The following is a 26,567-nucleotide window of genomic DNA, read 5'->3' on the forward strand; positions in this document are numbered from 1 at the left end:
ATGAATTAAAATTGTAGCACTACAATTATTCATGCCTAATTTGTTATTTTTCATAATTAGGATTCTGAAGATAAACCCATAACATCTACTAACTACTACTACTACTTATATTAGAACAGTGATATATGGCCTGAGGAGGAAAACTTCTGGTGGAGTTTTAATGAGACTCCTGTGATGTTGCTAAGTGACATATCTTCTGGAAACCTTGTTATATTGTATTTCCCCTAGGTTTTTTCAAAGAATTATACTGAAAACTTCTCTTGTGGCCAAGTTGTGACTGCTCTTCTGACAATGTACTATTGTATCTGATGTAACCGCCTCTTTCTTTAAGCACACATGGGAAGAAGGGCACACCTGACTAGGCAAGATTTAGGCCAGGATCCTGTGTTCTAAACACAGGGTTGTGCTGAGGGTAGGTAGCTTGACTTACTACAGGTTTGGAGCCAAATCATGCTGCCTGGCAGGCTACCATAAGACTTCTCTGGCTGTTGCCTGCTTTGCAAAAGCAGCAGCTAACCTGGATCAGCTGTCTGAATCCTCCTGTCCATTAACTCTGAGATCCAGAAGTTAATTTGCATCTTTCATCTGCCTCAGAAGCATTCAGATCTCTGTGACAGAACTATAGGGCTCTAACTCAAAAAACCTGTTAAGACAGACAAGCATTCAAACAGGCCAAATTCCTTTTAAATTTATGTCTGAACTCTAGTCCTGTCCTTGCACATTCCTCTCTTGTTCCATAGAAGGAGGATGCATGTTAAAAAGCTTCAAGTATCTCAGGTAATCTTTCATAAACTATTTTTGTGTCTCATTTCCTAACACGGTCCCGAGTGTGGACTATCATGACTTTTCTGGATATATGTCAATAAACAATCTGAGCTGATTATGAATACTTTAGATGCTCTTATTAATGGAAAGTGATACAAGTTTCAAAGACATGCTAAATATATAACCATCTGTCAAGTTGCTTATATTTTTGGCTTACTTCTTATGAAACATTCACATCTACCTTTTGTCAATTTTGATAAAAGCAAACTTAGTCGAGTTTGGGGAACCCCCAGTTTACAGACCCCCCTTCCCACTTTCTTCTTGCTTGCCAACAGACTCTTTTAACTTTGCTGGCAAGCAAGATCTCTCCCCAAATGTACCATATGTATAAGTTGTTGCTCAGAGAGCAATGTTTGCTATTTGGCAGAATATGGAGCAGGCAATTTGGTAGTCCACCCTGAAATCAAACTCAAAACTTAAGGGAAAAGCAAGAAGAAATTGCTAATGAGCTGTTGTCTTTCTCTCTAATAGAATGAATTTTTCAGGAACTAATTACTAAGTTTGAAGAGAAAGACAAATAAATATGACAGTATGTCTTTATATCTTTGTCTTACAGAGAAGAAATTGGAGAGAATAATTTTCATAGCTAGACAACATTATTTTTTAGGCAAGACTCATCTTCTAAATTTTTTTCCAAATAGGAATTTCTGCCTGAGTTAAACTTTTCCATCCATACTTGCTTACAATCTGAGGAGAACATTAAATACAAATGCAGCTGCTGGTATATGCTGCAGTTCTGAATTTCTATACATAATCTAATAAAGAATATGAAGCTATGGCTTCCTCACTGCTCAAATAACATATGTTGCAATGTCAGGCTTTGTACTGTGAACAAAGTCCTATTTTGGAGTCCCCTTGCTGGAAGACCTAAACAAGGTTTGCTGCAGAAGCTTGTTAGCAAACCAGCCCATTAATAGACTGCAATAAGCTGTTAGATTTTATATTGCAGCATTTTCTGTAGGCAGCATAAGTATGCTAGAATTACTATAGGATTTTTACCTTTAGCATATAATTCTTTATACTATGCAATTTTGGAACTACTTATTCATAAAGATGGTAAGAAATGCAACTTATTACCAGCCTTTGATTCAAACCAAATACGATGATATCATGGTAATTATGGTGCCAATGGAAGCCTGTTGCAAAATCAGTATTTTCAAATTCAGGTGCCAAAATTCAGGACATTGAAATCTGTGTTTAGATGCCTACCTTTTTTACAGATTTATAAGCAGTGAATGCCAGAGAGTCTCATGCATGGTGAGTATCTGTCAGAATCAGTCAAGTCAATATTAAGGTATGTTTATGGTTTTCATGTCATAAAAGGAAATCATTAGTCTTCTCTATTCTTAGATTTTGATGGCTTGCTTATTAGGTTACCTTTCTATAGCATCTGTTCCTTGAAAACTAGAGTCTAGTGTTAGATTTAAGTTTTCTTTCTGTCCAAATGAGATACTATTTTGAGTATCACATTCTGTCTTTCAGAGAAAATTCTGCAAAATTCCCTAAATCCACAATTTTTGCACTTTATTCTCTCTGGGGTCAGAAATGAGTATATAAATTATACTCTCTAAACAATCTTCTGATCAATTTTTAAAAGTACACAGCTTTTCATGTCACATAAAAATTTTATGGACATATGGCGATTTCCGAATTTTGACTGTTTTCTTGTTTTATTCATACTTATGGTTCTAGTTATAGGTAAATATTGTCTTTGCAGTACCTTGATCACTGCATTTTTTCTTTGGTACCAGTATATTCTCCAGCTAGATTTGCTCTTTCTGTGTTATTTGCTGATGTTTTCTCTGATTGTTTTTTCCTGATGTTTGCATCTGCCTCTGATCAGTCCTCTAATTTTGAAACTCCTTTTCCATTCATACTCGCTCTTACTCGCATCCAAATTCCCCTTTTTAGGCAATCTCATACAATTTCATACCAAATCCAAAACACAGCACTGTACCAGCTACTAAGAAAAAAATGTAACTTCATCGCAGCTAAAACCAGGACAACAGAAAACAGGTGCTAGAAAAATGGAAGATATTGCACATGATCTTTTTTCGTGTCTCCATCCACAACTGGAAATCACAGATAATCTTGCTAAGTTGTCCTTTGGAAAGTAAACTGAGACACAAAGTCTCAGACTGCAAGTCTTCTGGCAATCCTAATGATTCCTTCCAAAACATGAATTACCTTCTTTGCCCACCCATACTAGTCATAATCACAGATAGTCCCTATTTAGAAGTGAGAAATTAATTTTCTGCTTTCAGTATAAAATTTCACTTTCTTGGGATGATGCTTCTGGACTCAGCAGCTGCCTACATACTTCACAGCCTTCTATTTCTTCTGTTACCTTCCCCCTATTTTTCAAGGCTATTTTTAATATCTTAGAAGATTATGCTCTATTTCTGTCCCTTCTGATTTGGCAAGATTTTCCTGTGATGATGTAGTAGCTTTTCACACTACATCATGAATTTTCCCCAAGGCCCCAAATCTCTTGCCGTGTACCAACCTGCAAAAACTCCAACTGGAAAATAACATTATCTGTAATCACTACATCAGATACATTCTAAAGACAGAAATTTTTACTCTTCCATACAAATTATATTGAATACACATATCCCTTCATATTGGGGCAAACTAGTTTGCTGTTAGTAATCTTTTCTCCTCCTGATACAAATTTCACTTATACTCATCTTTTTTAATTCAGTGGAACTTCTATTCAACCTTCTTTTTGTTTATGATAAGCTTTAGATTTTGGGTATGGAGAATTTTCCTATTTTTATTTATAATTTCCTGTCATTTATCTTAACTGTATCTTTAGATTTCACTATTACAGCATGTTAATCTTCATATAAGAGCTGCTATACAGAATCATTTTTTACATCTTTATATGGGATTTAGCATGGAAGGTTTTAAGTCAATGTGCTAAATCCATTCTGTGATAAGAGATGAATTACCCCTTCAGCTAACCTGTGGACTGGGCGGGGCGGGGGAAGCAAGACAATATCACAATATCTCAGTCTTCTCAGATGCACTGGCTAATTTAACTACGTTAAAAAAAATAAAATGAACCATTGTACTCACTCTGGGTTTGTCCTGTGTCTCACCCCAGCATGATGAAATCCCTTCGACCTACTTGCCTTTCAAATTGCCAATACACCCAATTCCCCAAATTAGCATCAAATGCATTTTCTTTCCTCAGCGGGAGGATAACTGCTCTGTCCCTAGGACATAACACCAGGAGAACAGTGAGACACAAGGCGCAATGCCTTCATATTGTAACATCCTCAGTGTTAGCTTGGCATCAGGGCAGAGGGAGCTCAGGTGCCACTATCATATTATATGTGAGTACTTTTCATTTCTTCTGCATTCTGGCTGTTTCCTAACCTCATTGAACTAATTACACAAGAGCAGCTAACAGCCACACTGCTCTAACTTATCAATAATGAAAAGTGAGCTGGAGCTGTCAGGAAATACATTTGACATCCTAACTTGGAAGAACAGGAACTCTATGCTCCCTCTGTAGATATGAGGGGAAATATAACCATTAGTAAACCTAATTTATTTCATAAGCAGAGTTGACAGTTGATTCCTTTTCAATGTTTCCTGGTACTTTCCTATTATGAGATTTTGCTTTTCGTCGTCTACATCAGACAAACATGATTTGTTCAGACTGAAATAGCCCAAGCTGAGCACTTGCTACTACTAAGATTATTTTTTTATCTTTCAGTTTGCATCCATACTTTTTATGCTATTGTAACTTTAAAACCGTTATAAATAAAAACATATTCGCATTAGGAAGACATTGACTCGGATGGAAAAGACAGTATGTAGTAAATGAGGAGTTTTAGCATGGAGGCACAGCAGCTCTGAGCTATACAAAAGAGACGATTAGGTAAAGAAGGCAAAGAGCAGGATGTGATTTTTGAAGTAGGGATCATTAAGGAATTCAAAAGTGGATGGGTTATAGACTGTGGAAAGGGAACACAGACATTAGTTAAGATTTATCCAATTCTTATTTTTCAGAATACAACAGAATGTTTTTAGGGTTCAAAGTATTGAAGAAAAACTGTCTTTTGAAGCCAGCCTTCACAGCAGCCTAGGGAGATAAAGAATTAAATAACAGATGTGCTTTATTTTTTTCAAAACTGAGGAAGCAAAAGGGAACTGATATGCGATATTCCTCCTTTACAGGAAAGTAAACTAAAAAACTCCCTATTAGTTCTACAAAAACTTCAATAGGTTCTATAGGGACAGTAAGAAGGAGAACTCCAAATCACTCTGCGGATATAAATGTCCTCTAGGAGAAGCATTTTCTGCAGAAGATGAATGTCCTAAACAGGCAAAAAAAAAGAAACGGGACAAAAATCCTAAGAATTTTATGAACTTTGTGAAAACTGGCTACTCTTGTTAGGACAACTTTTTAGAATAAAAATATTTTGTATGCAGTGTCTGTTAAATTGACTTTAGTGCTCTTTTAAAGGATTAGGAAACAGAGGATTCTTGTTGGAAGATATTCTATGGGTCAATTTCTTTGTGCATTTTGTGTTAGAAAATTCTTCAGGGTTTTGAACAGCACTTTAGCTGATTTGCAATACAAGAACCTGAAATTAGCACACTGGGATCAATATTGAGCAATATTTTGTCTCTGGAAGAAATTCACTCTGACAGAGATGAGTAAGAGCAGCACAAGGAAATTGAGAGTCTGGCTAAAAAGCTGGATACAGAAATCTCCTACAAAGCAGTACAAATTAGTTGATGTCACCAGAGCAAGAAAACCATAGTGACAGAACAAAATGTTATCCAGGTTCCAGAATACTTTATTATCACCACCCTAGGTCACTAAGCTTCACAAGCTATATCCATCAAATTTGATAGCAGTATATATACTCACAGCTGAAGCTAGAAGGTGCAGTGCTTTAATGTACTAACGATGTACATTAAGACTCCCGGGTTCAAAGTCAGTTTATGACAGGAACAAAATGAGTTTGTTGGTCTCAGCCTGCACTCTAGTGGTCAAGTGCACATAAACCTAATCCTGAGAAGAATCCCAAGAATTACATTTGTTGGCCAAAACATATGGTGAAATTCATATTCTCTGTACATTATTAAAAACAAAATATTTTTGCATTTTGTGGTATTCTGAAACACTGCACGATGAGACATTTCCATCAGCATGTCTTTAACACTGTGTTCAGTATTCTTGTTACCAGGATTTGAAAGAATACAACAGAAGGTGAAACATTACAATGGAAGGCAGCAAAGGCAATAAGATGCTTCCATGTTAGGGGGAAAATGGAGATATGAGGACATACTGCCATAGCAGACATATATAATGTTTATAAGTAGGTAGAATATTTATTTACCTTTTTTATAATAAAGGACACTGCAAAAAATAATAAAAAAAAATTGACACATGTAACTATGATAAAAAATATTCTCATGGTACATAATTAGCCTGCAAACTCAGGTCTGAAAGGCATCATAGAGGCAAGACCTAAACAGAACTTAAAAAAATATATATGCTATTACATGAATAATAAGAATTGCAAGGTAAGATAGTAATAAAGGGACTCAATACTAATATGAGAGACTCAAACTTTCACGATTCAGGATATAAAACAAATTGCCTTAAGCATGGGCAGAAACTATACCCACAGATATTTTATTTCATTAGTGTATTCCATACAAGGTTTACACATATTTCAGTGGGCAGCCAGTAGAATGCAGGAGTCTCAGATTTGTGTAGTCTGTGGTATTTCCTGTTTGAAGAAATTAGCTGCAAAATGTAGTCTGGAACTCTAACCCCACTTCAGGTTACTGCCCTTTATATTATTTAACATCTTATCAGTCAAGTGAACAATATTGATACCCAAGCATTTACAATTACAATCATATGTCAACTACAGAGGCAATGTAAAAAAAATTATTGAGATATCCTGTCTTTTCAAAATATCATTTAAATATAAAAAAGTTTGTTATCACTAGCTTACAATTGACCATTAAATATTATATATATTATATTAACATAAATACATATTATGTTAACACAGTTTTTTAGATTCTTGTGATCTGTCCTAGTCCTAGCTGGCCTTTCCCTTATTTTTCATCATGCTATCTACCACATTCATTTTCTGGAGTGTTTGAACACTTTACAAGCCTACATTTCAAGATCAAGATAAATTGAAATTTCTTTTTTTTATATACAAATTAAGTTCACCTTATGGTGTGGCTACTGTTTAGCATGTCTGGAATGCTATATTTTTGGATTTTTCATAATTAAAACCAGTCTTTGTCAGCCTTTAAATGACAGAACAGTCTCTCTGACAGTATTCTGATTCCAAATTTAGAAAGTCATCAATTTTTGTAAAAAATAATATTGCCCTCAGTTTCATAGAGAAATGTACCTCCAGATAAACTATGAAGTGCAATTTATCAAACATTAATTTCCTATGTCCCCTCAGTTACTATTATACTATTTGTTCATCAAAACTCTTACTTCCACGTTGCTTTCATAATTACTACTTCTGATTATTTTATTCCCATTCTTCTGATAGTTCATGGTTTTCCACAAGGTTGAGCCAATAAATGTTAGTGTGAAAATATGAGTAATCATTTTCAAAGCCCCAACATTTTTTCTAGATTTTGTAGATAAAAAGTGAATTTTAACTACTTTTTAAAAGTGAACTAAGTGAATCTGAAAGCTTCTAAAATCACAAAGCAAACAAAGAAATTTTAATCTCTTGTGGAAAGGAGCTGAACTCATAAATTCTGCTTATGCAAAGACAACAATATGCTTCCATGAGTAAAAATCTTGCTCCAAAACTATGTTTTAATGGAATAGCTTGACAAGAATAATTTCTTTGAAGATAAAAAAAATAATTAGAAATGTTAAATAGGACCCAAATTTGTCAAGCATAACACAGAGGAATGAAACAGCTAATGCTCATAAAACTTCAAAAGAATTTGAATTATGCACTTAAATTCAGACTTGTGGCATGAACTAAGATAATTACCACGAAAACAGAAGCTTTTGCAGTCAATAACAGTCATTGGATTGAGTTTGTCAATTTTTCTGAGCTGACAAATGAAAGGTGATAGCTGCTGAAATGAGCTGTGGATTATATGAGAAGTACTACAGTCTGTAAGAGCTAATGCTTTTATTCTCAAAGCCCGAAGCTGAAAAAGCATTAAAAAACCATTTATATCTAGCTAGTTTTAGTGCATCAGGTACCCAGGAAAGAAAGGTTTCTTGATAGAGGTAATCTTTGTTTATACTTGGCATCAAACACAGCTTTCTAAAAATGTTTTTCTGCTCTATTCTCCTGATAATTCAACCGCAGTAGGACCAAGAAAACCTTGTCAAAAGTACCAGCTGCTTGCACAGAATTTCTGTTGTACTCATGACCACCCGCTGGCAAATACTAATGCACAGAACAAAAATAAGTAAGATAGCTATAGCTGAAAATGGATAGTGCAGGAAGTGGGATATAGCAAGAGTACAGACAGAGGAGAAATCCCACCCATACACTAGTGGTGCCTCACTGCTAGAGAATAAATAAATAAAACCCAGTATTTACGCTTTGCAAGATCTTAATCTGTATTTGTGATCTTACAAAAGGGCTTAAAATCCTTTCCTTTCTGCAGAGCAGAGATCTGTGCATACTAAAGGAGGAACATACTGTAACCATGACTATATATTCCAGGGATATAAACCACTGAATGACAGCTCAGGATCAGTCAAAGCTGATCAAAGCCTTGGGAATTTTATCTCCCCAAATTCTGTGGGAGCCCACTGCGACAAGCTTATCTCTTTGATCCCAAATTTAGAATATGTCAAAATAGGTTAAGCCTACATGGTTATTTTCACACTTGACAATATTTTTTAAATTAAAATGGTAGGCAGGACCCAAGCTTTCAATTTTCAATTTTCTCACTGGTTTCTCACTTTTGCTTGGAAAGTGCCATGACACAGAACAAAGTTCTAACTTTTAAATTTCAGTTTTTGGCTGAAGTATTTTCATCTTTTCCTAAGATCTTCAAAAGGTTTCTGAATTGGTTTGAAGAGAAATACTAGTGTTAAAAACCTTAGAACAAAAATTTTAAAAAGTGCCATGGAAAGGAAGTAAGAAGAACCCCCACCTGTTACTATTTTTATACTTCATTATTTTGAAAGTTGTTTATTTTTTTAATGCTGTAATTGAATTTTCTTAGTCATGGCACAGATACAGTACAGATTTCCCAGACCAGGTAGTCAGTTCCCTGTACCCAAAGGTATGATGCATCCAGACAAGCAGGTCATCACCCTGAGAAATGGATCTTCTTATGAGCCTGACTAGCAGCTGAGTCACCCAAGGCTGATAGTCCCTTATATGAGGCTGATGAGAGGGGAACCCTACACTTGCCTTCTGCTCAGTCTCATAATCATTCCCTGCAATCTCGCCGTCACTTCTGCACAGAGGCCCTGATACTGAGCCATTCCCTTTGGTTCTGCTGGCCCTGGGTGTGCCAGACCCGTGACAATCCGGGTCACTGAACACCTGCCATGAAGGGCTGTCCCTGGTGCTTTAGCAGGGAAGCTCAAGGCATATCTACAGCCTGACTGTGCACAGCATCACTTTCATTACAACTGTCATTCCAGATGTGACACCAGTAAGAGTGCCACAGAAATACAAATGGGGACAACTGGTCTCTAAAACCAATAGTGCTACGAGGGAGGGAAGCACAGGGTGGCTGTGTGAATTAAATATCCATAGGACTAGAGGAAAAAAGCAAGAGCAAGTAAGCACACAGAAAGTCCTAGACCAGCAGATATTCCCCCACCTCTTCCCACATTTTTATTTCTTTGCTCTTTACAGACCCAACTCTGAGGAAAGGAACCCTATCAAGAATCTCCTTGAAAAACCTGTAGACTAGAGCATGGTCAAGGAACAGCTTACGCCCAGGCACTTCCTCCCTACAGCTCTGTTGTAATTCCAAAAAGAGTAACAAAGTGAGAACGAGGAAGTTTGCCAAATGAAGAGAAGGGCAGCTGAGAGTCTCGACTCTGTACAGGCACCAAGGAAACTATTTAAAGATGCTGTAGTTGAAGTACATACTTTCTCTTAAGAAAGACTTCAGAAAGGGCAAAGGAAGCTGGTGTAACTAACCAGCAGGGTAAGTAAGGCTGTTAGAAGCAAAAATCTGTCTTTGAAAATGCTGAAGTCATGTTCAAATGACACAAGAAGAAAGAGTTACAAACTCTGCAAGGTTAAATGTGAAAACATAATAAGGCAGACCAAAAAGCATCTGAAGAATACCTAACAAAGGAATCAAAACTAATAATCCTTTTCACCACAAAACACATCAAGAGCAGGAGGTTTGCCGGAATCTGTACGGCAAACAGATAAAAGAGTACTTAGTGAAGTCAAGGTCATTGCAGAGAAGCTAAATGAACCCTTTGCATTGGTGGTTGCTGTGGAAGGAACAGGGAAGATTTCAAAATCAGAACCCTTCTTGGCAGGGAACTCCTCTGAAGAGCAGTCTGAAATTGAAGAGATTATGTAATAAACAGATAAAGTCAAAAGCACCAGGAATATATAGTATACACTCCAAATTTCTAAAGGAACTCAAGGACAAAAGAGCCGAATTACTCACTGCAGGGTTTAACCTATTGCTTAAAATTGCTTTTCTTCTGGAAGGCAGAAGATGCGAAATCGATCTTTCAAAAAGGTTCCAGGGAAAATCTGGAAATAGTAGGAACCTAAGTCTGATGAGTACAGGACAAAGTACTAGAAACTTTGATAAGAAACAGAATCAGGAGACACCTGGATAGATCTGATTTATTTGGGAAGAGCTAGCATTCTGTTGAGGAACAGACTGCTTTACAATACCGATAGTTCTTCAAATGAGCCAGAAAGGATGTGGATTATGTAGGACTGATGATATTGATACAGCATACTTCGATTTTCAAAATACATGAGTTCAGGTTAGAATTAGGGTTTTCTAAACCCAAATGTCTACGAGGGCGGTAAGACTGAAGGTTGAAAAGAAAGACCACCAAGACAGGCCTTGGGGATGCTGGTTTATAGGGAGAACGTGTGAGGGCATCTTAAGCAAGTTCAGCATGGTCTGGCATAGGCCTTGGGGCAAGACTAAGGAACAATTGCTCCAAAGAGCATGACTCTTGTTCTCAAATAAAGGAAAAGGCACAGAAAAGCAAAGGCAATGAGAAACTATTCCCTGTGTTGTTATTTTCAGTGCTTTCAGATGTAGCTCAGTAAATAGGATTTTGTCAATACAAGTAAAAGGCCAGACACTGATAGCGACCGTATAGTGCTGCATTACAGGAGCTGTCTGGGCTTGTCTTGACATAGGCTGATTTTAACTTGGGGTTGGTCTTTTTTTTTTTTTTTTTTTTTTTTTTTTTTTTTTTTTTTTTGTGTGTGTGTGTGTGTGTGTGTGTTTGTGTGTGTTTGTGTATGACAATCACCTAGTGGTCAAGAGAGTATTGCCTACCTGTGTTGACCACAGTCTGTGTATACTTTATATGGTAAAAGCATAACTATCCCATTGTAACAGTGGCTTCTCATATTGAAAGGAGCTGTGGGGAGAAATTCAAGAGTTGAGAATCATCCGATCATCCAATGAGAAGGATGCAGACTGCTGTTAAGAAAACCCAAGCAGATCCCAAATCAGAGGGGAAAGAGATTCCTACTCTAAACATCCAAGTCTTTCCATCAAAGGACCCAGGAGGCCAATGACACATCCATTTCTGAAGCAATCTTTTTAAGCTTAGGACCCATTGGGACATGCAGAAGGTGGGTACAGCCTCACAGAAAGCAGGAAAAGGTTTATAGGAACAATTTCAGCTGTATTGTTATTGTATTTTTTCTACATTAATGGGGTTAATTGTACCATTAGATTATTAAAACATTAGCAGGATTAACACCACATTTGTACCTCTTCTTTTAAGGCATGATTCTTTTAGCCCATAGGATTTGAAAGTAACATGAGTACAACCTCAGGTTAGGGCAAGTCATAAGGTCTAGGTTTAAAGTTTGAAAAACTAGAAAGGTTACAGAGGGTCATGAGGCTGAGGGTAGAAAAGCGACTCCAAGGAAATGCAGGACAGGTGTCTGGTGTCCAGCAGATTCCTAGGTAGAACATCATTCAAGGGACCTTAAGCATGCTAGGCGGCTTCAGCCTAAGCTCAGTGTTAGCCTTTGACAAAGTTCAGGAAAGGTGGTTGAAAAGAGTGTGCTTCTTGATTCAACATGGAAGAAAATGTCTGGGGGAAAAAAAGACATCACAAGTTATGAAACAAATGTATTTATCTCAGAAGCAATGTCTGCTGTATTGCTCTTTATAGAGTCATAGAATCCTAGAATCATTTAGGTAAGAAAAGACCTTTAAGATCATCAAGCCCAGCCATGAACCACTTCCAGGTCCACTCTTTGAACCTGAGCTCTGGCTAGGTTATGATTAGGGTTTGTTTCAATGCAATCTTGACAAGGATGAGGGGACAAAGTAAGAACTAGAACCCCCTGGGAGTAGAGGGCAGGCTAAAGGACCCTGTATCTACCTAAAGAATAACAGCTTAGAAAGGGAGGCTTCCTGAATAGATAAGTAGTTGGTTAAAAGACAAAAGTGAGAGCATTAGAGTATAAGGTCAGTATTCATAGTAAAAGAGGTCAAAAGTGGAGTTTCAGAGTGGTCTGTCTGAGATATGTTTTCCAGTATATTTATAAATTATTTTGAAATGAGAGCCAATAATGAGATGCCAGTGTGTGCTGGTGATACCATAAAATTAATACTTAGTGGACAAAAGTTTGTTTTGAAGAACTGCTGCAGTCCCAGAGACCAATGAAGCCCCTAAACAAACAATACAAACTGTGTCTCCTCTTTGAAGGCAGTGAAAGAGACTATGCCAGGAGGGACATCTGCTGGTCCAAGATTATGTTGAGGGAGATGCCAGCTCTGTCACTTCACTATATGGCCCCTAGTTACAACTCCATCTGCAAATGGTTCAAGGGGCTTTGGGTTTGCATAATCCAAGAGATCAATTGTCATGATGGAAGTGCCCAGAGGCCAGAAAACCCTCCAGAAGCAATGGATGTATCAGTCAGTGTGGTAAAAGCATTAAGTCACATGAATGGCCAGAGAACCAGCCCTCTAAGGCTCTACCAGCTTGTGCAGCTAGTTGCAGTGGTCACATTTATGAAACCGTTCTTTGCATATAGAACACAACTATCTCTGCATGGAGAGTCACAAACTCAGGCTTTGTTTTTCAGATTTCAGGAAGCCAACAATGAAGATGTTTACATTTTCCTCTTTATTTTTGTCATTATTTAAAATCTGTATCCACTAATAAATCACAAAGAAAAGAAATAAAAACTATTAAAGGAAAAAAAATTGTTGCCAGCAAAGTTCTACATTACCTTTAACATGTCCACAAAATTTTCAGTGAAGTAAAAAACAGGATATGGCAAAAGTCTCAAATCAGATTTCTTTTCAACATGAATCACTGTGGAATTCATTGGGGGTTTCAGTGGCAAAACTTTTAAAAGGAATTCCAGTTCTAAATATATAACAGCCTAATATGTTGGAACAGTAATTCTTCCATCAAATTTAATGGGTACTTTTTAGATTTCATGTGTTTGTGACATTTTTGCAGACTCATATTTCTTTTGCTGTTTTCACATTGTAACAGAGTCACACCCCAGGGTACTCTTTGAAACTGTAACTGATGTAAAAACTTGACTGGCAGATTTTTGTGCACAAAATATATGTTTCAGGACATTTTAAAATATTTCTTGATGGAATCTACTTTGTTCTCTGTTAGGTTGTAGTTCATTTCTGTTATGTGAAAACATATTTTTGCATTGGGTACAGTACCAAACACATTGCTTTATGTAGTGTCTGTAAAATGTTAAATATTGCTTATGGCAGTATGACAGGTATCTAAAAATACAAGAGGAACATCTCTATTTTGGTAAACTGCCCAGATCTTCCACACAAATAGAATATTTAATAGTTTGGTGTGAAGATTACTAAAATGGAAATCATGCATAACAAACTAGCCTTGTTTCTTTGGGAAAATGACAACAAAAGCAGACAAAGTAAAGAAGCATATATGGTTCACTTGGATTCCAAGGAAACTTTTAATCCAGTACCAAATATATTATTAATGAACAGGGTAAGAAGGTAAGGAAGTAATTCTCAACTGGACAACAAACTGGCTTGCTTTCAAAGTCAAGGAATGGCCATAAATGTGAAAGGAAGATGACAAATGCAGAGAGCTTAGCATTAGATCCACATCTTCATCACACTAAAGAAATGGACAGCTGACAGAGCTTCAGGGTGTGCGATTTCACGTGTGAGGAATACAGGTAACAGCTGATCATGAACAGAAACAAGGACAACATAGTTCAAATTCAGTGCGGGGGGAAAAAGGTGAAGATGTATATGCTATAAAAGTGAAAATTTATAATGTATAAAAGTAAGTATGTTAAAAGTTAGAATATTAAAAAATAATGGAGATTATGCCCTAAATTATGGGTTGTTCAGAGCATGTGAAAGATGTTGTGGTGTTCAATAAAAGGCTTACAACATCAGCTAATTAGATAAATTATTATGTTAAATTATTATAATAAATTATTATTAAATGTTCAAACTATTTGGTAAAAATGTAAAATACCATTAATCATTCAATATCTAGCAGCAGCTAGAAAGGACAAACACTATATACAGAAGATGGAGAATGTTAAATCCAGACTCACAGTACAAAGGAGCATGGCAAGAATTGAAAACTACAATATTGGTTTGAATCTCTTTCAGGAAGACAAGAATTAACAGTTTTTTCTATCAGTTTACTTGTTTGTCTATGCAGCGTACTGGTAATTATGCCAGCAGGCACATCAGTGACTGATGGAATTGCAAAATTAATTTTACTATGAGAATTTTCTAGTTACTGCCAAAAAATCAGAAAGAGTGAGGTAGAGGACAGCCCTTGTTGGAAGACTGCTGTGACATTTGGGAACAAGGAGAGATTTAGTGCACTGTATTTCAAAAGTGTATGTATTAAGCACTAGGTAATGTTCTCTGTTGTTATACTCTCTAACTAGTCCCGTATATGCTAAACTCATCACTGGTGTATATATCCTTGCACTTTGAGTGCTGCAGTGTGAATTCTCCCCTTACCCACAAAGTTTGTACTCAAGAACAGTGAGTGGAAGCAGAGCTATTGTTATCAAATCCTTGACTTCCATAAGTCACATGGGAGACATGGAGTCTCCCACCTGCATTTCAGTTTCCACATGCAGAAGAAGAATGATTTAGAGAAGATGGTCATAAACTAAAACACATGAAGTTCCACCTCACCGTGAGGAAGGACTTAATTACATTGAGGGCAGCAGAGCACTGCCCAGGGAGGTTATGGAGTCTCCTTCTCTGGAGGGGTTCAACCCACCTGGACTAGCTCCTGTACAACCTGCTTCAGGTGACCCTGCCTTGGCAGTGGGCTCAGACCAGATGGTCTCCAGAAGTCCCTTCCAGCCCAAATGACTCTGTGATTCTGTGAAGATAAGGCAGCCGCAAGGATAAAGTACAATTCAAATACAATCATACTCATTAGAATCAGGATAGTTTATTCTTTTGACAACAGCTCCTAAATAAATATCTGACTGAAGCTGAAGCAAAGAAATAAGTGATGCTACTTGAGGAGTTCACAGAGGCACTAAGTCTTCTCTGAACACAAAAAGCAGTAAGTGGCCAAGTTATGGTCCATAATTATGGATGGTTTGTGGATCCTTTCATCTTTGCATCTGGGACTAATGCTGGCTCTCAGGTAGATCTATTTGTTGACCTGCTCTAAATAATGATGTTGCTCTGTTATTCTTCTGTTAGCTAGATTACAGCAAAACAGAGCGAACCCGGCACCTTTCCAGATGTTCTAGCCTGTTTCTCATCTTCTGAAACTAAGAGTCAATTCTGGTCACATAAAACTAATTCTGCACTCTTCACACTGCTTTTTCATGGATTTGTAATCTGAAGATCTTAGATCCCTGTATTCTGCAGCCTCAGGCCAAGCTAACTGAAACCTAGAAGAGGAAGAATGTGAGGTTATGGCTTGAAAGTGATACTTCATTGCCAGCCTCCATCAAAATAACATCTACCTGTATGACAGACAAAATTCTGGAGGGGGGGACACAATTCTTGCAGAAAAAAAAGACAATCCTACCTGGTCACTACCTTCTGCTTCATCTGCAAGATCAGCTACATCATAAAACACCCTTCCTCAATGACACAAACCAAAATGATGCATACATATTTCCCCAGTATTTTTAGGGAAGAGGTTAAATGATACCATACCTCATTATTGAAAGAATTAAAATACAAAGATACTAAATGCAGCATAAGAATAGAATAGAATAGAATAGAATAGAATAGAATAGAATAGAATAGAATAGAATAGAATAGGTCTTTTTTTCACAGTGAGTTCTAACCTTCGCTACATAGAGCAATATCTTGCTACTGGTGTCAGATACCTATGGAGAAAATTGGATTGAAAGTAGTGATTGTGAAGGATCCTTCCTGACAGGTTTTTTTGCTGGAGATCAAGGTACTGAGAAGAAAATAAACATTTTCCTTGTCCCATCTGAATCCTTCTCACAGCAAGGGCATGAACTAATCCCTGCCATGCTGACCCATTTTGAGTTGGCCTTTTGTAGCTCCTCTATGTTGTTAAACCTATCTAAATGGATATGGACAATGCTCGCGGTTTTCTTTTATGATTCCTTTAAATTAGCCCGTGCCCGTTATTGCTTTACTCTTAACACATCTTAGATATTTTCATCATCTTACTGGGTGATGGTAATATAAAGGTGCTGTCAAATGTTCTAAGGAATTTTAGATCTATACTTTATATCTAATATTTTCATAAGGAAATTTTCCTCAAAGACTTCCAGATATCCACCTTTGGTAGGTTTCCAAATTTTTGTATCCACACATTAAGATGCAAACTATCCTTCCTTAAAGCAATCTCTTAACACTTCTTTTCATAATATTTTCAGCTTCTAACTTTTGAATGCTCATTTTGTAATACAAATAACCTTTTTTGGTAGAATATGTAAAATAGAGCAATCTGCAGTTAGCACAACTGGCATCAGTGGCATTATCCCTGCTCTTGGTGAGTACAATGATGAATACAAATAGACCCAATGCATTTGAGAATAGTTTCTTGGGATCCTGTTCTGGACCATTTTCCATTTAATTGTTTGCTTTATGAAGCTTTCAAGACATCCAGAAATTTTTTATAAGTCTTTCTAATAAGTTGGAAGAAATACAATAATATACTTAATAGGAATGTACTGAATGAAACTATGAAAATGAAATGAGAGTAGAAGCAGAAATGGAAACAATCTCATCACTGTATTATTAAAAAAAAAAGGACTTACTGTGAGTTCCTTGCTTTATGTTATTATATTGAAAATAATTAATATATTATTTGTACTTACTGGTAGCTCATTTATAAGTGTATGGTCATCACCTATGGTCTATATGATAGTCCTACATTATTTATTAGCTCCTGCTCCACATCATCCAAATGTAAGACTTAATCAATAAATCATCAATACCTCACTTCTTTATTCTATGGGATCTAAATTATGTAGCTATATATATATATATATATATATATATATATATATATATATGTAAAATGGCCAGCTTTTCCAAACCCATCAGAGGTAAACTTATTTCTAATCAATAAAGATGCACATATCACTTGGGAGCTGTGACTAGTTCTATATACAGAGTAAGGAATTTGAATAGCATGAGATAAAATGGCAGAAGTTGTTTATGTATTTGAACTTTGCAGCCCTAGAGTTTCAAAGATGAATAGAACTGGGTCTCATGTTTAGGCAATGGTTTTATTTTATTGGGAATTGTGCTCATGTGTCATGAGAATAGAGAATGCTCAAGATCTCAAATTTTAGAAGAGAAGAGAAATGGTGTAAGTTAAGTCTCTCTGAGGTGTAAGTTGATTCTCTCTGAATTCTTGCAGTAATTTTAAAAGGACAGAATTATGAAATGCGTTACTATTACAAAGTATCTTCTCCTTCTTGAATTTGTAAGATTTGAAGTGATGGAAAGGAATAGTAAAACTTAGTAAAAACAGGATTTGTTTTTCAATAAACTGCTTCCTTCAGGAAAGTGAGATGGTTAATGACAACAGTACATGCTGAAGGTACAGCTTGACATACTTTCTGTAGTGGAAGTCATGTTGGGCTTGTAGGAGGCCTTAGGCTGAATGTTTAAGTACAGCCATACTTCACCCACAGGCTTGAATGGAAGTTCCGTTCACTTAGGAATTTAACTTTATTTCAAACCACAGGGAAAAAACCCACAACCTTTAAAACTTCTTACTATTACCCCTAAACTTATTTTAAAGGTGTCTTTTGAGAAGGAAATCTAACCCATTAATCTGAATGACAATTATTACTGTTCTCAAAATGAAACCACTTAAAGAATCTGGGTGTTCTTATGGAAAAGTTTAAAACTATTATACTTCAAATTAAATTTGAATGTATTACATATTGAGTTGCCTTCTTCTTTTCTCCCAACGATTTTAATTACTAGTACATTTGCATGAAAATAGGATCTTTATTTCTTGAAAGCTCATCAGCTCCTGCTGCTTATTCTTCATTGTAGATATCACATGCAAAGGGTTAGATCTTTAGGTGAGGTAGAAGAAAGAGCAGATGTGCTTAGAAGAAAGGAAGTTTTTTTATGCAAATACTATTTTTAATAAAACAGAAGAGGATAAAAAGTGAAAATACATGCTCTGAAAGCAAAATTCCAATATCTCTTTCCAGGATACAGGTGTCCCTCCAAACAAAAGTAATTTTAAATTTTAAAACTTAATATAAAACATGAAAATACAATATGAAACCCTAAAGAATTTTACACCATTGCTTACTCAAATTTTCTTTCTTGATACTCATGCCTTTATCGTACAAAAAGGAAACATGACACCCAGGCGGTCAGGTTCATTTAAACCCTCAAAATAAGGGTTCATTTAACCCTCAGGTTCATTTAAACCCTTTTTTTTCCCTACAAAAAGTTTCTAATTTTTGATGGTCCTTTCTGAAACAACTGGCTGATTTCTACCTTCATACTGTAAAAAACAATGGCCAAACGCTTATGTGTGGAAACTGTGAGGAGCCAATACTGAAAGAACACAAACTCCAAAGCAATTATTGGCCTCTCCCTCTGCAGATCCAGTTGTTATGCAGTGGTGCAACTCTTTGAGGGACTTTGCACCACCACATATCTGTGCTTTCAAAGAAAACTGAAGGTATTTAACAGCATATTTAATATAAGACCCCTGCTTCTGCATCTTGATAATGTAACTTGATTCCAGCTACCAACAAAACTGAGTATGTGAGAAGAGTAAGGAGAGTCTGAGCTGTATTTGCGCTACAGGAAAAGCCATCAAAGGCTCTGCTTTAAAAATGCTATTGCGCTCTACTAAATTTTATTGAATATTAACTGGTCTTCAGATAGCTCTGGCTATTGAGATAATAAATGTGGCAGTTATGTTTGACAATCATTGCAACTGCCTGCAGCCTATCTGGGAAGCACCCTGAAGTTCATCACACTCCAGGCACCAGACTGGTGATGACAGTAAATGAGCTGTTATTCATCAGGTATTCCAAAGCTGTGCACAAAAATTTGGCTCTGTAAATGTTTTGGAATGACAAAAAGGCACTAATGACTGTCATGGCCAGGTCCCCAGCCTGTGTAGGGTAAACTATGGGCAGCAGTGCCTCTCTGATAAAAGAGGGCACCACTGGGAAGGGGAAGGGGAAGGGGAAGGGGAAGGGAAAGGGGAAGGGGAAGGGGAAGGGGAAGGGGAAGGAAAAAAGAAAGGGGAAAGCATACAGGGTTGGGTTTATAACATGAGTTCTGCTAAGAAAAACACATCTCCATCAAAGCTCTGGAAGTGGTATTTAGCCTCATTTCTTCTGGTACAGAAAATGGCACAGAGACAGAGGTAAGGCCCAGAGAGTATTTTACCTGAAGCCAGGAAATATTGACAATGCACTCAGATACTTGGATTCAAATCTGCAAAACAAATTAATTGCTGCTAATAAAAACAAAGCACAGATTCCCTTCTACATTGTTTTATCCTGTTTAAAAGACAAACATTTGCACGCTGCAAGCCTCAAATGGATAAATGCTACCATGAGAACTTACAAGCCATCTGCTAGCTTCCTAATGAAGCCAGTAACTATTATTGTTTACAGTTGAACACCGGGGGTCATGTGTATTTGCTGTAATGAAAGAATCAATGCATCACTGCAGATGCTAAAAGAGAACTTTTTTTTCCAGACGGCTAATTATAAATACAATAAAGTAGCAAATTAAAAAAAAATCTGTTCATTTCCATGGAGAAATAGTGCTTGGCACACCAATTGCAAAACACAGCACTGCTCTGTTTTCTAGTGGTCTCCACTTGACAGGCTCAGTGTACAGAAACAGAATCACAAAAAGTTACTCTTCAATACTTAACAAATAGCCGATCACCAAGGGGTTCTTAGCCCCTAATGCTTTAATCTTTACAAACCTCCTACATTATTTAATTGTCTTGTTTATCTGAATGTAATGATGAAGTGTGCATTAGCAGATATCTCTCTGTTGCTCTTTCACTCTGTTTTTCTTGCTCAAAGAAGACACATGATATATGAAAACTTGGTTGAGCTATTAAAAACATCCTGAACTTTCTAGGCTTTTTCAAATGTTTGTTGAAAAGAAATTGATGCAAAGCAGTAATACAATTAATTTCTAGCTTGTGATTTAATCACACAAAAAATAATACACTTACAAAATCTGACAAACTAATATTAATTCCAAACATTTAGCAAAACCAAAAAACAACAAACAACTGGACCTTCATACATGATGGAGTTGTACATTCCACTGAAAACAAGCCATTAATTTTGAAATTTTATTAATGGCCCTAATTTTCTGTACAAATACTATCTTAATTTCAGGAAATTTCCTAAAGCCTGTGAACCAAGAGACCTTACTTGCCTTACTGAGTCAAAAACCTGCAAGTGACTCCTCATTACCCTCTGATACCATCAAGGCCATGACACAGCCTTCTTGCAGCTTATGCTCTCCTCACACCACTTGCTACATACAAAGACTTACATATCTATCATATGGGTAAAATGCAGTAAAATATAGTGGGTAGATGGGATGCAATAAACAGGAAAGCTGCATTATTGTAGGCCTCAAATCAAGAAACCCATAGGAAAAACAGGGAACAAACAATTTTCCACCTTTACAATAATAAATACTTGTAGCAGGCAGAAATAAAGCAAGCTGTCAGCAGGAGAATTCTGCCTCTTTTTAAATTTTCTCTTCATATTGTGGCCTAGAATAGCTAACACCAGTAGAGCAGAGTGGGAAGAGTTCATTAGTGAGGTCAGAGAGCCCACAGGAGCACCACTATATTGAAAGATCTGTTAAGTATGACACTTGGGTACACTGCTGCACCCTGCCAATCCTGCATATCCCCTGCTCCCTGCTCCCAGCCTCACATGCCTGCTTGGCTGGATGTCACTGACTGTGGGAGGTGCAGGGCTGGGAACCCCAAGGAGAGAGTCCACTGCAAGCCCTTGCTGAGGTCCCCTCCTTGTCCAATTGTTGCACTCTGGGCCCAGCACATGTGGGCAAACCTCTTGTGTGAACTGCCACGCGTTTTCCTGAGGAATGCATGTATCACCAGCAAGTGGCCTGAGATGTTGGGTTAAGAGAGGATGGAGGGGCCTCCTTAGTACCCAAAGCTTTGCTTTGCTTTGTATTGCCTTATCTTGCCTTGCCCGACTTTGCTTTGCTTTGCTTTGCTTTGCTTTGCTTTGCTTTGCTTTGCTTTGCTTTGCTTTGTTTTGCTTTGCTTTGGCAGACCTCACTGAACCCTCCCAGACAAAATCAGTAAAAAGAGCTGAGTGACTGGAGCAGAGAAGAGGATGAAGAGAATAATTGCCCTAGTTTCAGCTGGTATACAGTGAATTTTCTTCCTAGTAGCTGGTACAGTGCTGTGTTTTGGTTTAGGATGAGAATAATGTTGGTAACACACTGATGTCTAAGTTGTTGCTGAGAAGTGTTTACATCAAGCCATGGAATTTTCAGCTTCTCACCACACCCCACCAGTGAGAAAACTGGGAACAAGAAGCCATGAGGGGACACAGCAGGTACAGCTGACCCAAATGGCATCATGCTCAGTATATGAACTCGGGGAAAACTGGATAGGGGTCACTGCTCAAGAGCTGGCTGCACATTGATCAGGATGAGGTGAGCAATTGTACTGTTCATCACTTGTTTTGTATATTATTATAATAATAACAAATATTATTTCCCCTCCTTTTTCTGTCCTATTGATCTGCCCTCATCTCAACCTATAATTTTTTTTTTTTTTCTCCCCCTGTTCTCTCTCCCATCTCCATGGCAGGAGGTTGGTGAGCAAGTGTCTGTGTGGTGTTTGGTTGCCTGCTCGGTTGAACAACAATGCCCCACCTAACATGGGGCACAAAGGATAAATGCAACAGATCAGACTGAAATGTGTTAAAACAAATTTGATATAAGCATTTATGAAATTGTTTAATAGTTGATGGTCACAATATTGACTTAATTCCTATAAGAGCTGTTGTTCTCAGGGTTGTCTTATGTAACACTGTCTTTGCTGTGTATGTTCCTTGTTGTGCTGTTTATCACCTCTGGGGCCTGGATTAAGGGTATAATTTTTTGTACTTTGTAACACTGGCTTATGATAGGATAAAATCACTGGCCATGAAACTAATGTAGTATTTTTACTCAGCATTACCATCATCTCAGTACTTTGGGAGCCATCTCAGAACTATTAATTATTAATAATTACACTCTTCACCTCTTCAACTCAGAGTGCTAATCTGTGGGGAACAAAAGGGAGGACACTTTCTCCTGCTCCTCCACATTCCCTTTCTCCTTCACCTTCCCATTCTCCTCCAGGCTAGTTAAAACAGCTCTTCAAAAATTTTTATATCCTCAGGATGTTCAAACCACCGTATTCCTGTTGATATGTCTCCTACTCCTGAATATGTTTCAGGTCACGTTTAAACAACTATTTAAGAATACCACCCAGAGATCTCCCCCAAGCCTGGATAGTTATGGCAGGGTATGGGAGGCAGTAAGAACAAGTACCTCAGACAGTGCAAACCTCCAATGTTTCAGAACTTCCTTTCTGAACAAGTGGAGAATACTGAATAATTAGTAAAATATTTGGAAAAATTATGCCATCACCCTGACCATTCCAGAGAGACACAAATCACTGCAACATGCTGGGGACTGGACCAGGCCAACCAAGCCCTGCTCATCACTACTCAGTACCTGCAAGGGGAAAAGAAAATGTTTGGGTCTGATAAGAAAACAACAGGTATTGCAGCTATTCCAACATCTGCAACCTGCACTACAGCTACTCCAATTCCCCTGACAGGCTTGAGTAGACACAGGCACGTGGCTACTCCAACCCCAGTGACTGTCACAGCTACTCCAACCACCATGACAAGCACTGCAGCTGAACTATTGAACCAACCCTTGCCATTATCAGTTGCCCAATACACAAGTAGAAATGTTGGAAGCAACAGTCAACTTGTCTAGAAAAGGAAGAAATTCTTCCCTTACTAAGGGAAGAAGTGACAAGCAGACTACTCCAGAGCAGGACCATCAGGAGAACATGAGAAAGAAGATGCAGGACTCATAAAGGAGAGGGTAACCTATCCCCAAGTGAAAAGATTTCAGCCATCATCCAGGTGAGTACATTGTCACCTCACAGCTTTGCTGCTGAGATAACCCTGAAATTAGAAGGTAGGAAAGCCAAACAGCTGGGATCCTTTTCTAGGGAAGAGGGCATTGACAATGCAGTAGGAAAAGGGACACAAGTATTCAGCTTCTGGAGCTGACACCTGTCAGGCCCTAGGGAAAGGTATCCCTTCAAGAAAGCTGCTGTATAGCACCCAGACAAATGGAGAAAGGTACGTGTGGAAGTTCATACTAAGCTCAACACCATCGCATGCCAACTCATCATCAGTAATGACCTAGAGAGACAGAGAGGGACAAATAGTGGGTGAATTGGCTGTCCAGCTCCAGCAATATGAAGAAAGGATCTCTGCCTCATTATGGACCTATGCCTTAGCTGTGAAGAAACTGCCCAAAAAAGTGAATTCCAGCAAATTATGTATTCTACTCCCTACCAGTATGGACCAGTATCTCAGCTACAAGGACTCTGCTCAAGAGAGAGGACAGAGTGACTACACACCATGGGTCACCCTGTGGCTTTATCTGCATGAATTCAGAGAGGACACGAGGAAAACCAACCTCAATCCTAGAGGGACAGGTATGTGAGTTACAAGAGTGCTCAGTATATAAACTAGGGGAAAGCTGGCCAGGGGCCACTGCTTGGGAACTGGCTGGACATCTGTCAGTGGGTGGTGAGCAATGGCATTGTGCACTATTTGTTTTGAATATTCCAATTCTCCTTCTATTATTATTATCATTATCATCATCATCACCATCACCATTATTCCTTTCTTTTCCGTTCTATTAAATTGTCTTTATCTCAACCTATTAATTTTAGTTTTTTTCCCCCCCAGTTCTCCTCTCCATTCCAGTGGCAGGCGGACAGTGAGCAAACAGCTGCGTGGTGTTCAGCTGCCTGCCAGATTAAACCACAACAATAATTTAATTTCAGTTCCTACTCTGACAACGTTTCCACCTTCATGAACTTAGGGGAATAACTTAATTTATATGTCTTAAGTCTCTATTTCATAATGTCTGAGATAATACTTTCTTCCCCTTACCGTAGGCAAATGCTTGTGAACATACTTGCTTCCCCAAATTACAGGACAGTCAGTTGCAAGAATTAATTAGTTAATGTTTGCAAAGTGCTCTGAAGGCAGAAAGCACTCTATAAATGCTAATTATTTAATCAAAGGTTTATCTGATTCTATTACCAAACCACTAATAAAAAAAGTTACATAGCTGTTGCAGGTTGGAAAAAGCACTTTTACTGTCTAAAAGATATAAAGGTTTTAATTAGTAAATATTTTGAAGGCACTTTGTTGAGGAAAAAAATGCTAACTGTTAATACAGGTTTTCCCTAATGTAAATGCTACAAAATATGAACTCCTGGATGCTACTGTAACTTCTGCATATATTATCTAAAGTTTTGTCCCATGGCAACAATATTTTTATTTAAGAAACAATTTTTGTAATATTTATGAAAAAAATCGTGCTAATGTTTGTCAAATAAATGCTTGGATGCAGCAAGAGATTAAAGGTATCATTCTTAGCAGAGAATAGCAAAACCTAATGTATTGTCAAATTATACACATATACACTTACCATTATTTTTGCCATTTAACTTAAAATCATATTTTACTAAGTTTCCAAGCTTCTGCTGATTCACAAGGCTCAGCTCTTCCAAACGCTGTACTGTATCTGCACATATGGGTCCTGTCATCTACATGTGATCACAGCACTAGAAAAAAATCTAATCTTTTTATCTTAAAATCCAAGCATGCAAACAGACTTGAAAACTTCTCTGCATAGGCAGTTAGAAAGACTGAATTCTGAAAGTGCCTCAAATCTTCTGAAGCACTGTAGATCTCTAGCTTTGCACAGTTTGATCCTGCCAGGAGAAACTTTTTGCTCACCTGCTTGGGACACTTGTTTCCCCTCTAGATGTAATAATATTAACTTGGATATAATAATAATAATAATAATAATATGTTGATTTATTGAGTGTAATAATTAATGTACTAACATAACTTGTTCTGATGCATCCCCTTCCTACATATATTTTTGACATACACTTTCTTGTAGAGCCTTCCAAATGATATTATCATTATTATTATTATTATTATTACTACTACTACTACTACTACTACTACTATTTCTTGTTCAAAATTATCAGATAGTGAGCAGTATTTCTCAAGTAGCCGGACTAGTGGTTTGAAAAGAAATTTGAAAGTATATCACAATAATCTTATTCCCTGTTGTAATGTCTGCCTGTGACAGTAGAAAATCAGAAACCTTGAGCCAAAAAAGTCCTATTAGTCTGCTTTGCTGAAAGAGAAGTGTGACAAAATCCTCCCTACTTAAAGCTCTTCTGATTGCGGGAAGATAAGGATGCAGCCAGCCAGGCCCATTCAGTGAAGCAATGCAGCCTGGCTGCTGGGGCCCTTTCTTCAGTTCAGGAGACAAAAAACCTCCTGCTGTTCCCAGTGCTCTCAGCAGGAAGGAGGGGTCCAGGTGTTGCTCCTACTGAAATCAAGGGCCTGCAGCTTTCCAATGCCACAGACTGGTGGCTCCAAAACACCCAAACACCCCTGGGAAAGGTGGGAATATGTGTGGGAATATTCATTTGAGCCATAAATCATAATTTCATATGGCAGGAAAATGTCCAGAAAATTATATCCTGCAGTAAAGGGTTATGTCCATTTCTGTGCTCTTACTATAGCTCTTCCAAGCAGATGAGGAGTCAGAGCAGGGATACCAAATCTTTACCTTGCATCGATTTGTCTAGTTGTCTCTGAAGGAAAGGTGACTGAGATTTTCTGGAAAGGAGGCAGGATTCAGGGCTGAGGACAGGAAGTCCCATCTAGGAATAGAAGGGAAATGACAAGTGGCCAGGAGATTTGTCAAAATGTTAAAGGGCCCCT

General features: G+C 37.6%; 1 protein-coding gene across 9 annotated transcripts in view; it reads right to left on the reverse strand.

Annotated features, from left to right (window-relative positions):
• The window catches only part of DCTD (dCMP deaminase), a 58,926-nt gene that overhangs the window by 20,677 nt on the left and 11,682 nt on the right, over positions 1-26,567 (reverse strand). For 4 of the 9 annotated variants that reach the window (XM_059844590.1, XM_059844587.1, XM_059844594.1 and 1 more), the window contains one exon: positions 26,413-26,506. The exons of the other annotated variants lie outside the window; for them this stretch is intronic. The gene's annotated coding sequence lies outside the window, so the exon portion shown is untranslated. The remainder of the gene's footprint in view (positions 1-26,412; positions 26,507-26,567) is intronic. 9 annotated transcript variants of the gene reach the window in all.

This window comes from Haemorhous mexicanus, chromosome 4 (genome assembly GCF_027477595.1).
Source record: "Haemorhous mexicanus isolate bHaeMex1 chromosome 4, bHaeMex1.pri, whole genome shotgun sequence".
In the NCBI taxonomy this organism is placed as follows: Eukaryota; Metazoa; Chordata; class Aves; order Passeriformes; family Fringillidae; genus Haemorhous; species Haemorhous mexicanus.